At 45.4% G+C, this 6872-nt stretch overlaps 1 long non-coding RNA gene across 1 annotated transcript; it reads right to left on the reverse strand.

The window, feature by feature from the left end:
- Window positions 1-5974: 5974 nt before the first annotated feature.
- LOC143710558 (uncharacterized) lies at window positions 5975-6329 on the reverse strand. Its single transcript, XR_013194587.1, has 3 exons — window positions 6282-6329; window positions 6046-6228; window positions 5975-6006 (listed from the first exon to the last, which is right to left on the reverse strand). It is a non-coding gene; the product is annotated as an uncharacterized LOC143710558 (long non-coding RNA).
- Window positions 6330-6872: the final 543 nt, after the last annotated feature.

Consider the following 6872-nt stretch of genomic DNA (forward strand, 5'->3'; position numbering starts at 1 on the left):
ATGCCATGTGGGTTTCAAGATGTGTAATGATAACCAGGGTGTTAAATTGATGTGTTTCCTACTTAAACTATACACTATTTCTTTTTTATACTGAGGTGACTGAGGGTCCGACCTAGGTCGGGAGTGCAATAACAGTGCTTATTCATTCAGCCCGGCCTCAGATAAAGTCTTTACTTGCTTGCTAATACTTAAGGGACTATCCCCACAAAAACAGCCTAAGCTTTTTACTTTTCCAAATGTTATTTCACAAATGTTTAAGAGAGTGGTCAGTTATGTGAAAACCAGAGATGAAGAGTATAAGTGTGATGAAATGACTTAAAATTTGTTCTATTATTTTTATTATTATGATTGGGTAATCTGAATGATAAAAAGGGGGGAATTGTTGTAGAAATTTTAATAGTCATTGATCCCAAACAGGTATCATAAGAGAAAGAACCTATTCAATGTATAAAAGTATATGTGTGTACGTGCTTGTGCGTGACTTTTCAGGAACATATGGGACAGGACCTCTGACCTTAGGGACGGTCAGTTTTGGCCAGTTTATTTCAGTACCAGTTTGTGTCTTTAAGTAGAAACTAAACAGCAGTAAGGACCTTATCTGGGTGGGTGAAAGGTACAGAGATTTGAGATTTTTTGGGTCGGATTTCAAGTTTCTCCAAACTCCCTGAAATTCACAGCACTGTCTGGGCACGTACAGATGAGTGCAGGAGCGCAGGTTTCAGCTCCAAATTGTGTCCAGAGGCTGAGATCTGGACGTCCCACGGACAATCTATCCCATTCAAAAATTTAGGCTGTTCGTGGACAGTGGAATTTCAGGGTTCTGAAGGCTGCAAATCGCTCAGGGGACCCCAGAGATTAACGTAAAATTGATATTTAATCAATTTTATTCATTTTTATCAGTCATTACATCAAAATATATAACAGCATCCCACCTGCAACTTATTTGATGGGGTGCAAATAGGCTGTCCGTGGTCAATTTATTAATAGGTCATATTTCATAATTACAGTGGTTTTATTAGGTGAAACCTACTGTACACCACACAGGGGGCACAATACTACACACTGATGTACATTAAAGCTATTAATTATGCATAATTAGCCTAAATATGGACTGTCCATGAACAGCCTAGTTGGACCCTGTCGAATAAGCTACAGGTGGGATGCTGTTTTTTACTTAGACATTTTCAGCGGGTGAATCCCCGTAATGATTAGGCGATTTCATCACATGTGGTGAAGTCCCACCTGCAACTTATTTGACAGGGTCCAAATAGGCTGTCCGTGGTCAATGCATTAACAGGTCATATTTCATAATTACAGTGGTTTTATGAGGTGAAACCTATTGTACACCACACAGGGGACACAATACAACACACTGATGTACATTAACGCTAATAATTATGCATAATTAGCCTAAAAATGGACTGTCCACAGACAGCCCATTTGGACCCTGTCAAATAAGTTACAAGTGTGCAAAGTAAGGGCCCACCTGTAACTTATTTGACGGGGTCCAAATAGGCTGTCCGTGGTCAATGCATTAATAGGTCATATCTCATAATTACAATGGTTTTATGTGGTCAAACCTACTGTAAACCACACTGGGGACACAATACAGCACACTGATGTACATTAAAGCTATTAATTATGCATAATTAGCCTAAATATAGACTGTCCATGAACAGCCTATTTGGACCCTGTCGAATAAGCTACAGGTGGGATGCTGTTTTTAACTTAGACATTTTCAGCGGGTGAATCCCCGTAATGATTAGGCGATTTCATCACATGTGGTGAAGTCCCACCTGCAACTTATTTGACGGGGTCCAAATAGGCTGTCCGTGGTCAATGCATTAATAGGTCATATCTCATAATTACAATGGTTTTATGTGGTCAAACCTACTGTAAACCACACTGGGGACACAATACAGCACACTGATGTACATTAAAGCTATTAATTATGCATAATTAGCCTAAATATGGACTGTCCATGAACAGCCTATTTGGACCCTGTCGAATAAGCTACAGGTGGGATGCTGTTTTTAACTTAGACATTTTCAGCGGGTGAATCCCCGTAATGATTAGGCGATTTCATCACATGTGGTGAAGTCCCACCTGCAACTTATTTGACGGGGTCCAAATAGGCTGTCCGTGGTCAATGCATTAATAGGTCATATCTCATAATTACAATGGTTTTATGTGGTCAAACCTACTGTAAACCACTCTGGGGACACAATACAGCACACTGATTTACATTAAAGCTATTAATTATGCATAATTAGCCTAAATATGGACTGTCCATGAACAGCCTATTTGGACCCTGTCGAATAAGCTACAGGTGGGATGCTGTTTTTAACTTAGACATTTTCAGCGGGTGAATCCCCGTAATGATTAGGCGATTTCATCACATGTGGTGAAGTCCCACCTGCAAATTATTTGACGGGGTCCAAATAGGCTGTCCGTGGTCAATGCATTAACAGGTCATATTTCATAATTACAGTGGTTTTATGAGGTGAAACCTACTGTACAACACACTGATGTACATTAAAGCTAATAATTATGCATAATTAGCCTAAAAATGGACTGTCCACGGACAGCATTTAGGGCACCCGTCAAATACTACGGACCCCAGTCTTTGCGGACCGTCTGAGGGACCCTGAGGGCCACAGATTTCAAATCGGAGCCATTCGGAGCTATTGGGACCGTTGCGTGGGGATGTCCACCAAACGCTATAAAAATGAATGGGATAAGTTGCACGTGTCAGTGGCTCCCGCGCGGCCCCCGGGGGTCCGAGGGGCCCCAAACTCTACAAAAAGTTGCGTCACGTGGCCCTCTGCGACAGACAGAGCGGGCTAGGTCGAGACATGCCAAGGTTATTTTTAGCTATTTTTTATGCACCTCTCTGTCTCCCATTGATCTCTATGGGAGCATGTGTCTGCAAGGGTTAATTCAGCAGTTAGGATTAGACGGCCTACTAGGCTCAGGAAGCATCTAGAGCCACGATACTCTGGGGCCCGATTCGGGGGCCCGTGGCAGTCGTCCGTGACCAATCTTGAGGTCCTGCGACCTTTTGACCCCTTAGGGCGACTATTATATGACGGGACGCATACGTCAGTTTCGGGCCGATCGGACCTTTCTGTCCACCCTTCACCGAGCACATGGTCCAATTAATGGCAGCCCTCTTGCACACACAGAAAGACATATGCTCATTAGAACCAAAGCGAGGAGATTTTTGCACAAAAAAAATGATACACTTGGAACCGATCTAGAACCCTGCGATCCGGGATCTAGAACCGGGGGCCCCTCGACTACCAGGGCGGCGAATTTGGAGGCGGTGCGACCTTTCGACCCCTGTATTTCAGGCCGCCCACGTGCAACTTGTTCAGTTCAAACTTCACAGGCGCTTCCAGGTCAAGGGGGTGTTTTTTGGCCAAACAAGCAGCTTTGGACGCGGAACTCTAGAACCCGTCCCAGGGGCCCGTGACGGGACGCATTCGTCAGTTTCGGGCCGATCGGGCGTTTCCTTCGAACCGTTTGGCTGAAACACATACTTGGAACCGATCTAGAACCACCAAACCCGTGATCTAGAACCGGGGGCCCCCGGAACACCGCCGTGCCGAATTTGGGGCCGCTGCGACCTTTCGACCCCTTTTGGCTCCTGTTTTTTTGACGTCCCACGTGCAACTTGTTCCATGGGGCTGTTGGTGGCCAATTAGCGCGAAAAAAGGTCAGAGGGACGCGGAACTCTAGAACCCTTCCCAGGGGCCCGTGACGGGACGCATACGTCAGTTTCGGGCCGATCGGACCTTTCTGTCCACCCTTCACCGAGCACATGGTCCAATTAATGGCAGCCCTCTTGCACACACAGAAAGACATATGCTCAGTAGAACCAAAAGTGAGGAGATTTTTGCACAAAAAAATGATACACTTGGAACCGATCTAGAACCCTGCGATCCAGGATCTAGAACCGGGGGCCCCTCGACTACCAGGGCGGCGAATTTGGAGGCGGTGCAACCTTTCGACCCCTGTATTTCCGGCCGCCCACGTGCAACTTGTTCAGTTCAAACTTCACAGGCGCTTCCAGGTCAAGGGGGTGTTTTTTGGCCAAACGAGCAGCTTTGGACGCGGAACTCTAGAACCCGTCCCAGGGGCCCGTGACGGGACGCATACGTCAGTTTCGGGCCGATCGGGCGTTTCCTTCGAACCGTTTGGCTGAAACACATACTTGGAACCGATCTAGAACCACCAAACCCGTGATCTAGAACCGGGGGCCCCCGGACCACCGCTGTGCCGAATTTGGGGCCGCTGCGACCTTTCAACCCCTTTTGGCCCCTGTTTTTTTGGCGTCCCACGTGCAACTTGTTCCATGGGGCTGTTGGTAGTCAATTAGAGCGAAAAAAGGTCAGAGGGACGCGGAACTCTAGAACCCGTCCCCGGGGCCCCCTAGACGGGACGTACGTGTCAATTTCGGGCCAATCGGACCACCGTCCACCAAGTACCTGTGAAATCGCATTGAATAAGTTGCACGTGTCACTGCAACTCGTTCGGCCCCTGGAGGTGCTAGGGGCCCGAAACTTCTTGGAAAGCTGCGTCACTCGGCCCCGGAAAGCATACAGAGAGGGGAACGTCTAGTCACACAAAAAAAACACTTGTTGCCCAATGTCCACAGAACACCTATGAAAATCAATGGGATAAGTTGTACGTGGGACGCTTTGCCGTTTGGCCCCCGGGGGCCCTGGCGGCCCCAAACTTGATCTGCCTGCTGTCACTGGGGCCCAGAAAGACCCTGGGGGATGGAGAAAGCTGAGTCATGTGTGGATCAGGCCGAACCGCCGAAACGCACACTTGGGAACCACGTAGAACCTTGAAACTAAGGATCTCGCCCCGGGGACCGCTGGGCTACCCTCACGCCGAATTTCGAGGCCCTGTGACTTTTCGGCTCAGAGTTAGAGACACAGTGACTTGAGACAAAAAACAGGTGGTTAGGGGTCAAAATAGGCACTTCGTGGTACTGAGGAAGACTGCGGTGAAGTTTAGGTGGTTAGGGGACCCCATAGGCACTTCGTGGCAATGAAGAAGAAAAAAGGTGGTTAGGGGTCAAAATAGGCACTTCGTGGTACTGAGGAAGGCTATGGTGAAGATTAGGTGGTTAGGGGACCCCATAGGCACTTCGTGGCAATGAAGAAGAAAATAGGTGGTTAGGGGTCAAAATAGGCACTTCGTGGTACTGAGGAAGACTATGGTGAAGTTTAGGTGGTTAGGGGACCCCATAGGTACTTCGTGGCAATGAAGAAGAAAATAGGTGGTTAGGGGTCAAAATAGGCACTTTGTGGTACTGAGGAAGACTATGGTGAAGTTTAGGTGGTTAGGGGACCCCATAGGCACTTTGTGGCAATGAAAAAGAAAATAGGTGGTTAGGGGTCAAAATAGGCACTTCGTGGTACTGAGGAAGACTATGGTGAAGTTTAGGTGGTTAGGGGACCCCATAGGCACTTCGTGGCAATGAAGAAGAAAATAGGTGGTTAGGGGTCAAAATAGGCACTTCGTGGTACTGAGGAGGACTATGGTGAAGAGTAGGTAGTTGGCGGACCCCAAAAGCACTTGGTGGACGCCCACGTGGTGCAATGGCACCCCCAGAGGCGTCCACAGAGAGCCTATGCTAATATATGCTAATCTCGGCCACTTTATATGCGATTTTGGAAAAGTGACACGGCACCACTGAATAAGCTGCTCGTGTCGTCCATTTCGAGCACGCGGACCTCGAAGTGTCGGTGCTGACAATGGCAACTTACATGAATGGGGAAAATACCACGAACAGCTTGACTTCCCTTACTAATCTTTCTTTCTTTTTAACTGGTCTATCTTTCTTTCTAACTAAGCTTTCTTTCTTTCTTTCTTTCTAACTAATCTATCTTTCTTTCTAACTAATCTATCTTTCTTTCTTTCTAACTAATCTATGTTTCTTTCCTTCTTTCTAACTTATCTTTCTTTCTTTTTTCTTTCTAAATAATCTTTCTTTGTTTCTAACTATTCTTTCTTTCATTCTAACTAAACTTTCTTTCTTTTTCTTTCTAACTAATCTAACTAATCCATTTTTCTTTCTTTCTAACTTATCCATCTTTCTTTCTTTCTAACTTATCCATCTTTATTTCTTTCTAACTTATCCATCTTTCTTTCTTTCTAACTAATCCTTCTTTCTTTCTTTCTTTCTTTCTTTCTTTCTTTCTTTCTTTCTTTCTTTCTTTCTTTCTTTCTTTCTTTCTTTCTTTCTACCTAATCTTTCTTTCTACCTAATCTTTCTTTCTAACCTCTCTATCTTTCTTTCTTTCTAACTAATCTTTATTTCTTTCTAACTAATCTTTCATGCTTTCTAACTATTCTTTCTTTCTTTCTAACTAATCTTTTTCATGAATTTGAACTTATGAACTCATGAATTTATACACTTATGAATTTTCCTAAATTCATACACTTATGAACTTTTAATTTCATAAATAGTTCACCATAGCAACCACCCATAACACCCTAGCAACCACCCAAAATACCTTACAACACCCTAGCAACACCATAGCAAACACCCAGAACACCCTAGCAACTGCCTAGCAACCACCCAAAACACCCTAGCAACCACCCAGAACACATTAAAACACCCTAGCAACACCATAGCGACCACCCAGAACACCCTAGCAATCGCCTAGCAACCATCCAGAACACCCTAGCAACTGCCTAGCAACCACCCAAAACACCATAGCAACTGCCTAGCAACGACCCAAAATACCTTAAAACACCCTAGCAACACCATAGCAACCACCCAAAATAGCCTAGAACACCCTAGCAACACCATAGCAACCACAAAGAACACCATAGAACACCCTAGCAACCAT

Source organism: Siphateles boraxobius, unplaced genomic scaffold (genome assembly GCF_051911475.1).
Source record: "Siphateles boraxobius isolate OS27281-9 unplaced genomic scaffold, OSU_SipBor_1 477, whole genome shotgun sequence".
NCBI classification, from domain to species: domain Eukaryota; kingdom Metazoa; phylum Chordata; class Actinopteri; order Cypriniformes; family Leuciscidae; genus Siphateles; species Siphateles boraxobius.